At 42.7% G+C, this 11,092-nt stretch overlaps 1 long non-coding RNA gene across 1 annotated transcript; it reads left to right on the plus strand.

The window, feature by feature from the left end:
• The first annotated feature begins 1,327 nt into the window (after window positions 1-1,327).
• LOC311519993 lies at window positions 1,328-3,896 on the plus strand. The gene is made up of 3 exons (XR_014711439.1): window positions 1,328-1,941; window positions 2,650-2,770; window positions 3,488-3,896. It is a non-coding gene; the product is annotated as an uncharacterized lncRNA (long non-coding RNA).
• Window positions 3,897-11,092: the final 7,196 nt, after the last annotated feature.

Raw genomic sequence — 11,092 nt, forward strand, 5'->3', positions numbered from 1 at the left:
GTTTTATTAGGTTCCTGACAGGTCCTTAATTGACTACAGGTGCTTCAATTAACCCGTAGCCACCCTCCCTAGTCTACAGGGAACCACGCCTTAATTAGCCTAGGGCTTATATATTTCCCCTCTACCACTGCTCCCTGGCTCTCCTGTATCACAGTTCCTAGCACACAGTTGTTGGAAACCTTTTACCCTCAGTGGTACCCATTGGGTGCCTCGAGTGCCCTCTGCGGCCACACACCACTGTGTGCTGGTAAAAAGGATAAAGCTACCCCCAGCCCCCTTCAGTTCCTTCTTGCCAGAACTCCAGTGCGGAGGACAGCAGGGTGAGTCATGAAATAGAAATGCACAACACATCTCAAAAATAACAATTATGGAACAGTTCAGTAACTGTTTATCTTCTTGGAGTGGTTGCACATGTGCAGTCCACTCCTGGTGACTTACAAGCCATGAATCAGACTCTGATCCCACCTCCTATCTAAATAAAGTCAGGAGCTCAATTCATTCAACTCCAGCATTGTCTCTTGAGTCCTGAGTGACAGCTTAATGAGAAGCAAACATGTGGGCAGAGGTCCAAGCTACCATTCTACAAATGGCCAGAATTGGAACATTTGCCAGAAAAGGCACAGAGGCTGACTGTGAGCTCATCAAATGAATTGCAACTCTGCTCGGCGGCATGACATTAGCCGGGTCATAGGACATGCATATACATGAAACTATCCAAGAAGAAATTATCTGAGTAGAGACTGATTGTTTTTTCATTCTATTTGCAACTGCCACAAAGAGTTGAGAGGACTTATGGAATTGCTTCTGTCAAGGTAGAACACCAGTGCTCTTATGACGTCCAGAGTGTGCAAATGTTCCTCTTCCCAGATCAAGTGTGGTTTTGGGAAGAATACAGGTGAGTAAATTGGCTGGTTGATATGGAAAGAGGACACTGCCTTCGGGATAAGCCTCAGCTGAGGGTGCAGGTAAACTTTTTCCTTAAAGAAGATAGTATAGGGAGGCCTAGACATTAACATGTGCAGCTTTGCCATTACCTCTATCAGAAAGCTGGGAACCAAAAATGCCACCTTCATTGATAGATGTAGCAGACAGCAAGTGGCCAAAGGCTCAAACAGGGGGACCCATAAGCTTGACAACACTAAGTTTAGGTCTCACGGGAGAACAGGGTCAAGCACCTAATGATACAATTTGACTAAGCCTTTCAAAAAACCGTACTAGCATGTTGTTAGAAAAAAACAGAGTGATTATCCTTCTGAAGGATAGCTGAAATAGCTGATAGCTGTATCTTGATAGAATTAACAGTCAATCCTTGATGTTTCAGATACTATAAGTAATTTAGTATGGGCTGAATTGAAGAACAGGACAGTGAGATTCCAGAATGGCATGACCAGATGGAAAAACGTCTCCACTTAAAGAGATAAGTAACCCTACTAGCTTTCTACTATTTAGCAGAACTTCTTGAATCTCTTTTGAGCAAGACTGCTCCCTAACGTCTAGCCATGGAGCATCCATACATTAAATGAAGAGTGTGCAGGCTTGGGTGGAATACACAACCATGATTTTGGGACATTAGGTCCGAGCCCAGTAAAAGTGAAATTGGAGGTTTCACAGACCATGCCAGGAGAGTGGCAAACCAGTGTTGACAGGCCCACGCTGGGGCTATGAGTATGACTCTGGCCTGGTCTCCTCTTATCTTCAGTAATTCCTTGTGAATGAGTGGAATTGGTGGGAAAGCAAAGAGGATCCTGTCTGACCATGGTAATAAGAATGCATCTGTCAAGGAACCCGGACTGTGACCACATAGAGAACAGAACTGCTGACACTTTCTGTTGATCCTTGTTGCAGGTAGTCTACCTGGGGAGACTCCCACTATTCGAAGGTGAATCTAGCCACATCCAAGCAAAAAGACCACTTGTGGTGACTCATAAATGATCTGCTCAGGTAGTCTGCAAGATTGTTTTGGAACAGCAATATGTAAGAAGCTTCTAGATCTATTGAGCTGGCAATGCAGAATACACAAAACAGAGATGCCTCTTGACAGAGCAAAGCAGGGTGGGCTCCTCCCTGCTTGTTGAAGTACAACATTGCCACTCTGTTGTCTGTGAGGACTAACAGGCTGCTTCCCTTGATCTGCGGCAGAAATACCTGGCATGCCAACCTCACAGCGTTCAGCTCCCTGATGTAGATTTGTTAAACTAAGTCCTCTGCAGACCATAGTCCCTGAGTCTGTAGAGAACTCAGATGGGCCCCCAGCCCAGGGCAGAAGTGTCAGTCACTAAAGTGAGCATTGGTTGTGGGTGGGCAAAGGGAACACCGATGCATACATTGATGGCCACTTGCCCAGCAATCTAGGGAGGCAGGACATGAGAGAGCACCCTCACCACTGAACTAGATGGTGATGGTTTGGTGAGTAAACTGAGGCTAGCCAATCCTGTAGCATTCTGAGGTGCAGACTGGCATATTGAAGCATATGTGTGCACAAGGCCATATGCCTCAGGACCCTCAAACAGTTTCATGCTGTCATGACTGGATAAGCTTTGAGAGCTATAACAATTGATTGAATTGCCTGAAACCTTGAGTCTGGAAGAAAAGTTCTGACTTTAATCGAGTTTGTTACAGCCCCCTATAAACTCTATTCTTTGCTCACAGGGGAGGAGAGGTTTCTCTGCATTGATTAGCAGTCCCAGAACAATGAATGTTGATTGGATCGGAGATACAATGAACAACACCTGCACCCTGAATTGGTCCCTCACAAGTCATCCAAGTAGAGGTAAACTTGCTCTCCTGATCTTCTGAGGAAGGCAGCTACCACTAACTTTCATAAAACTTCTGAGAGCTGCTGACAGGCCAAATAGTAGCATGGTGAACTGATAATGATTTTAATTTACCAGAAATCTGAGCTACTTCCTGTGAGCATCTTTGAAGTCAATGGCAGCTACTAGTCTCCAGAAAGGGGATAATAGAAGCTAGGGTGACCATGCAAACCTCTCTCTTTTAAGAATTTGTTGAGTTGACTCAGGTCTAAAATTGGTCTCAGACCCCCTTTTGCTTTCAAGATTAGGAAATTGCAGGAATAAAACCCTGTCCCTCTATGACACTGTGGAACCTCCTCTATGGCACCTGCCTGAAGGAAAGATTGTACCTCCTGGAGAAGGAGCTCCTCATGAGAGTGGTCTCTGGAGGGGCAGGGAGGAAGGGTAGGAGTGAGGAGTAGAAACAAATTGGAGGATATAGCCCACCTCCACAGTGCTCAAGTCCCATGGGTCTGAAGTAATTTGGGAACATACACTGTGGAAGTGGGCAAAACTGTTTTGCAAATATGGGGGAGATAGGGTTTGGAAGCATGGAGACTGGCATGGTGTCCTTGACCGACCCATCAAAATGATTGCTTAGCACTTCCTGTGTGTCTAGAAAGCCTAGGAGCTGGAGCAGATACAGAAGGATGGATGAGCCTGCACCTAAAACCCCTGCTCTTCTTTTTTGACAGGTCCTGATGAGCAGGGCAAAGTGGGATCACAATGTATCTGCTGAGGCTGACAGTGCTTTCTGACCCCAGGATTTCAAGGTCACTCATGAGTCCTTAAGGCCAAGGAAAATGCTGTCTGTCTGCTCTGAGAACAGAGAAGGACCCTCAAAAGGCAAGTCCTGCATAGTAATCTGGTCTGCATAGAGTAGACCAGAAGACTGCAGCTATAAGGATCTGTGCATGGAGACCGCAGAAGCCAGGCTCCTGGCAGCTGAGTTGGCAGCACCCAGCCCAGCCTTCAATGAAGTCCCCACCACTAATCTGCCCTCATTCACCCATGAACAGAATTGCTGCCTCACATTTGCAGGGAGGAGATCTTTTAATTTCTCCAGTGGTCCCCACAAATTAAAATCATAATGCCCCAGTAGAGCTTCGTGGTTGGCAATTCTAAGCTGCAATCCTCCAGTCAAATAAACTTTTCTACCAAATAAATCCTGTTCTTTTGCCTCTTTTGATTTGGGGGTCTCAGCACGATGCCTCCGGCGTGCCCTCTCATTAGCTACTGCGACCACTAGTGACCCTGGAGGACCTCAGGTGATAAGAGGAGTCCCTGTCCTCCTTGACCCGAATGCAAAAGTCCAAAAAGTTACTCTCTTTAACAATTCCTGATAAATCTTTTAGTTGTCAGGAGGCGGTGATGTTGTCTCCGAGGAAACCACCTCATCCAGAGAGGACAAAGGTGAAGATAAAACTGGTTGTGGTTGAACCTCTTCTGCAGAAGGCTTCTTCCTGATGCTCGGCTCTGGGACCAGTACTGGACATTGGGGTCAGGGCAGCTTGATGCAAGGACTCACCCCATCTGGACTAGGGCACTTTGTAGGAATGAGAAGGGGAGGATCTAGAAGCTGGGGGAAATTCTTTGTGGTTCCAAAAGAGCCACTGAAAGGGGCCAGACCACAGTGACCTCCTGGCCACATTCCCCTCGAAGCTCCGATTGTGCAGTTGCGAGGGTACCTGGAGAGGAAGGATCTAGGTGTGGAGTGGCAGGTCCTATTCAGAGGTTGAGACACATATGATCCCATCTCAGAATCCAATGAAGACAACTCCCTTTCTGTCAACCCCGGGGACTAGTTCTGAAAGCCTGGTGGCTGGAGACACATTGCTGTTTTTCTCTTAGATGGTACCAATGGACAGACTGTCCAGGAAGTAGGTAGCTGGTGCGGTATCAAGTGCTGCACTGCAGTTGTTGGTGTTGGGTGGTCTGATAATACCAAGGGAGCCGATTCCTGTACAATTAGCAATACTGGCACTGATGAGTAAATGCCTTGCCACTGTAAATGACTCTGGCATAGTTAGCAGCAAAATTGTATCTGATCGATGCAGAGCCACTGATGCTGACAATTCCGTTTCTGGAACCAGACTCAATGATGCCTGTTTTGGCACTGGATTCAATGGTGCCGTCTTAGGCAACAATTTGGAGGAGTGCCTCGATCTCGGTTGCACTCTACTTGACTCCCCTTTACCGCCCTTTCCTGACTTGTGGGGTGGAGATCTTCCTCTTGATGGTGCCTTTGTGGAAGGCTTATGCTACTTCCTTAGCACAGGCGAGGGTAACCAGTGCCAGGACTCCCAACAGTCTTGAAGGCACACTTCTGACTGAAACTGCAGCACTCGGCCCCAGCTCAGACCAGCACAACTCCCAGTGTGCTCTCAGCACTGCCTCAATTAGCAGGAGCTTCAGCCTAGCCTCCCTATCTTTTTTCATCCTGGCCTTGAAGTCCCAACAAATCTGGCACTAGTCCTTCATGTGTGCTGTGCCTAGGCACTTAAAATAACTGCCATGTGGGTGGCTCACAGGCATAGGGTTTGAGTAGGAAGCACATAGTTTGAAGTCCAGTGATCGAGGCATGCCCCAGAATGGGCAACAGAACCCCAAAATAGGAAAAAAACAAACATTTTGCTTTTACCTACTAAAACTAACCTACAACTAGACTGTGTACACAAAGGCTGAGAGAAAACTGCTCTAGCAATTGACAGAGGTTCCCGTGACTGTCCTAGGCAGTAAGAAGGAACAGAGGGGGAGGGGCCAGCTCCGCGCTTTATACCTTCACGCAGTGGTGCAGGGAGCACTTAAGCCACCCAACAGGTACTGCTGAGGGAAAAACTTTCCGTCAGTTATGTGCTGGGCGCACAGACACCAAGAATGGAATGCACATGTGCAGTCACTCAAAGATAAGAATGATCTTTGCAGCAGCATTCTGAGTGGGCACAACTGCATTTATGAAGGTCATGGAGAAGGATGTTGCAGTAATTCAGACTATTATTATTTTTACTCTCCTACCCCAAATGACTATCATATTCTTGTAGAGTCCAATTCTTTCAGCACTTCTTGTTGCTCTGGCCTTTAATCCTTCACCTTTACTGTCCCATCCAGAAAAATCTCTTCAAATATTTAGTACCTCATGCGGAAACTAGTATGTAGAGTCTGATTGTGCAACCCATATTAATGTTTAGTAGTACCTTATGTTTCAGAGTAACAGCCGTGTTAGTCTGTATTTGCAAAAAGAAAAGGAGTACTTGTGGCACGTTAGAGACTAACCAATTTATTTGAGCATTAGCTTTCGTGAGCTACAGCTCACTTCATCGGATGCATGCTGTGGAAACTGCAGCAGACTTTATTTATACACAGAGAATATGAAAAAATACCTCCTCCCACCCCACTGTCCTGCTGGTAATAGCTTATCTAAAGTGATCATCAGGTGGGCCATTTCCAGCACAAATCCAGGTTTTCTCACCCTCCACCCCCCCACACAAATTCACTCTCCTGCTGGTGATAGCCCATCCAAAGTGACAACTCTTTACACAATGTGCATGATAATAAAGTTGGGCCATTTCCTGCACAAATCCAGGTTCTCTCACCCCCTCACCCCCCTCCCAAAAACCACACACACAAACTCACACAGCAGGATAGTGAATTTGTGTGTGTGGTTTTTGGGAGGGGGGTGAGGGGGTGAGAGAACCTGGATTTGTGCAGGAAATGGCCCAACTTTAGTAGTACCTTAGTGACTCATCCCATTTTCTTCAACGAGACGTCTCACAGCATAAGATATTACTCAACATGCATAAATTTTGAAGAATCTGACCCTTCAGAGGGATTTTTTTCAGTTTCATATAGAGCCCAAACTAATACAATTATTCTTTTTGTTGTTATTAGAGAGATTAATTTCACAACCATTAGCAAATCACAGAGTTGAAATTCTGATCTGGATATAATGAATGATGCACAGACTCAATCTGCATAGATAATACATCTTTGACTGCCTCACCTGGACTCTACCTACTAATCAGGCTCTCACATCACATGTTCTAAGATTTCAAACTATTGAACATCTTCAAATACCCAGCAACAATCACTCAGAGAAAGTAGCGTTATTTTTGTCATGAAAGAGAGCAGATACACACACAAAGCATTTTCCCAGATGGAATCTTTTTGTCATTGCCTGCCTATGTTTCTAAACTTTTCCCAGGATATTAGGTATTATTCTGGTCTTCACTGGACATCTGTTTCTCTCTCTCTCTCTGTTCAGACCATGTCATTCCTTTCTAGGAGTCGCTTTCCTGACTTCTTCCATATTAAATTCAAGCTCATTATTGTCAAGGCTTCACACAGCTCCACTTCAGCCTACACATCAGATCTTGGATCCTTCTATCCTCATTCTTGTGTTGTATGCTTCATCTGCCCCCTCACCAGTCTGCTCCATTAATAGCCTGCCTGTGCTCATGACTTCGTGCCTTTTTCATATTGCACTCTATGCTTGGAATAGACTAAACCCCTCCTTTTGGTAAAGTGCCATCCTCTCTCTCCCTTCCAACTAATTTCTTTCAGCTTCTGATCATTACTTATGTTACAACATTCCACTTCTTCTCTTACCCATGAGTATATCAAAGAGGGAGGGAAATTGCAAAGCAACCATGGTGTCCCTAGCCTCTCTTTGCTAGAAGCTGGGAGTGGGCGACAGGGGATGGATTACTTGATTATCTGTTCTGCTCATTCCCTCTGAGGCACCTGGCTTTGGCCACTGTCAGAAGACAGGATACTGGGTTAGATGGACTTCTGGTCTGACCCAGTATGGCCATTCTTATGTTATCAAGAAAAGGAGTACTTGTGGCACCTTAGAGACTAACCAATTTATTTGAGCATGAGCTTTCGTGAGCTACAGCTCACTTCATCGGATGCATACCGTGGAAACTGCAGCAGATATTATATACACACAGAGATCATGAAACAATACCTCCTCCCACCCCACTGTCCTGCTGGTAATAGCTTATCTAAAGTGATCATCAAGTTGGGCCATTTCCAGCACAAATCCAGGTTTTCTCACCCTCCACCCCCCTGTTACTCTGAAACCTGTCTTATGTTATGTTCATCCACAATTTATCTGTAAGAAGAAAAGCTTGAAAATCCAGCTCTACATTAAACAATGTTACCAACAAAAGCAGGTTTTCCTTCTCTCTTGGTTTTCTGTTGTCTCTCTCCTCCTCATTGTCTGTCAATTATTCATTTGATTTAGATTGTAAGATCTTTGGGTCAGGGACCTCGCCTTGTTACTTGTCTGTAATCATCCCACATACGTTGCTTACCACATAGTTTTCAGGACAAATTCGGGGGGACGGGACGGGACCGACGTGGTCTGTGTATATAATGTTTGCAGTAACTTCCATTCAGTATAATCTGCAAGTTTGATTAGCATGTGCCTCTCCTCTCCCTCTAACTGAATAGTGATCACTGCAGCCCCCCACTAGATGCGTCCCACAAACACGTTACAATGCCATTTACCTTTTGTTTGTGGTTATTTAACCAGTGTTCATTCTGTGTGTCAGTGGAACCATACTTATCCTGTCCTTACATGGTCCACATCAGCATGTCTTCTGTGTGTCCTTGTGCTGGTGAATGTTATTGTAACAATATAAAAGGCAGTAGCCAGCCTGGCATGATGGAATGATAACTTAGTGAAGGAAGTTTTACAGTATGTACTAATAAAAAGTAAGTTGTTGACTCATTCTGAATCATAATACTTCATTGCATATTTAGTGAAGCAGGCTAATGAATCTGATTCATCATTCTCAATATTCTGTATTGAGTAAACTTAAGCAGAAGAAATGCTTTTTCCTTGTACTACAAAGTGTAATTAAAGTGCCGTGGATAATATACAAAAGCAATATCCAACTGTTTTATCAGCAAGTTTTATGGTAAGATTTATAAAAAAACTGTAGAACATATACTTAGTGAACTTTAAATTTAAAAATAATAGGCAGGTGAAGGAGAGATCAAGTTTTTTATCCTCTCTTTTTAGAGTGAATATATATTGCCCTGATCCTGGAAGGTGCTGAGTGACCTCAACTCCTATTGACCATCTTTGAAGGTGTTGCGTGTCTGAGTTAATGACTCGAGGTTGTCAAAATAACAGGCTCAAATGAAATTATTTAATCTAAGATTATTAATCAGAGATTAGTACAGCACTATACAGAACACAGACATAGATACATTACCACCCTTTGTTGTCAGACTAAGAACTGGATGTGTGTCTGACCTGCATTTGAAAGGGACATGCAGTTTTCATTTCCCCAAACCCAAGTTTTCATATCATTATCTTTATATAGGGTTTCAGACAAAGGAAACCTAGTTGCCAAGAATATTCTCCCAGAAACATGTGTTGTGATGACATTTTTATACAGTCTCAGTTTACCTGACTCATGTGAGAAGGCATGATTATTTACAGCTCAGAGGACTAACAATTCTTCAGGTTAATATCTCTGAGTCTACCCCACAATCATTCTTCCATGTTGACTTCCCCAACAGAAAACATCTGCTATAACAATAATCTCTTATTAGTTTCCCTAGTCTATATATGCTAATGTTAGCATTTTATATATACATTAAGGAGATGGTTTCCAAGAATATCTAGAGTTTTATAGACATAGACATAAAGGTGCCCTAGAGTTATTAAATACAGCATAATGAAAAATTCCTGAAAAGGATTACACATTGGTCAAGACCCGTGTTTTGGGCCTTAGACTTCAGACATAGTCTTTGTTGAAGATAAAGATTCTAAAGAATAATTAATACATATAAATGAATCAAATATACGGAAAGAAAGAATTAAAGATATTAGTATTTACTAACAGGTACTGACAGAAAGATCAGCTCTACGGTGCCCTTGGAAAACAGAAGACTAAAGTCTGTTTTGCTAGCCCTGTTGTGTGGGTGAATAAAGATCTCATTTTTTCGATGTACAGAATGCCTAATTACAAAATGAGAACACTCAACCATTTAGCATTACTCACAGTATGAGTAAAGGACTCGTAGGAGGACATAGGAGGCATACCAATATTTTGGATGTAAGTTTTATATTGGCTTTGCTGGGAAAAAAGCACATTTAAAGTTACTATTGAAAAATATCTCAGCTGTAAATATCTAATATTCATATGTACAGAATTTTCATAGTTGCCTGGTAATAAGTGAAAAGTATTTTAGAGAGTAAATTGAATCTATGTGACAAAAATCAGAATCATTAGACATTATTTTCTGACAAGGCAGATACAGCTTATTATTAGATTGCATGCCTCAGATGATTAAATTACTTATTGTTAACTTTAGCATATGGGACATAGGGAGTGCCTAATATTACCAAGAATTTATCTTAAAATTTTATTTTCCCTCTTTTTTGTTATATTTTATCGTTTTGATTGACATGGATCTAATCAATTTCTACTCACTCACTGCTGTCTGACATATCTGAGTTCCCTCAAAAAGTCTATAATCAATATACGGATATATTTTCCTTGTAGCTTTAGATCCTTTAAACATTAGTTACTGCAAATCCCAACACAATGCACTAAACCATAATGTATAAAATTTTCAAAAGTGCCTAACTGACCTAGGAGCCAAACTTAGGACCCTATGCCAGTTGGGTGTTTTTGAAAATTTTACCGGATGTGTTTATCATGAAATCTGTTGTACTTAGCTAACAAGTTTTATGTCAATAATAACAAAGTCTGCACTATCATTCACTAGCTGGATATATAATTTACTAGTTAATTGGCATTTGGCACCCTGACACTGTATTACCCTATGAATACCTTGTATATAGATTAGCTTACAGCCAGGTGATATCTGACTTCTTTCAAATTCTGACACAAACCAAGATATCACCTTTTGAACTCTTTAACTATCCCCCACTCCTCAAAAACACTTCATGTTACTTTATAAATAACATTCTTGTGTTTATTGTATTAGGCATTTGAGGAAAAACAACTTAAAACTCAGGAAAGAAGAATCACAGAAGCCAGAGGTGGGAACGACTTATCAGATCATCTCACTAGTCCATATCCTGCTAATGTTGGGTTGTTCCCATGGTGCATTTCCAGTGTTTTGCTCAGCTAAGTTTTCAGATGTTTTCCATGCAAATGATAAAATAACTTCAACAAAATTACCCTGACCTAACAGGGATCTTTTGAGATTTGCTGCTTAGTTAAAGGCATTGTACCTCCTCAGGTCATTAGCCAACATGCTTTTTAGACGTGGTTTGTTTTTCTCTTTCCCACTCATGCCACCCCCCAATTATC

This window comes from Lepidochelys olivacea (genome assembly GCF_965140295.1).
Source record: "Lepidochelys olivacea isolate rLepOli2 genome assembly, chromosome: 4".
Classification (NCBI taxonomy): Eukaryota; Metazoa; Chordata; order Testudines; family Cheloniidae; genus Lepidochelys; species Lepidochelys olivacea.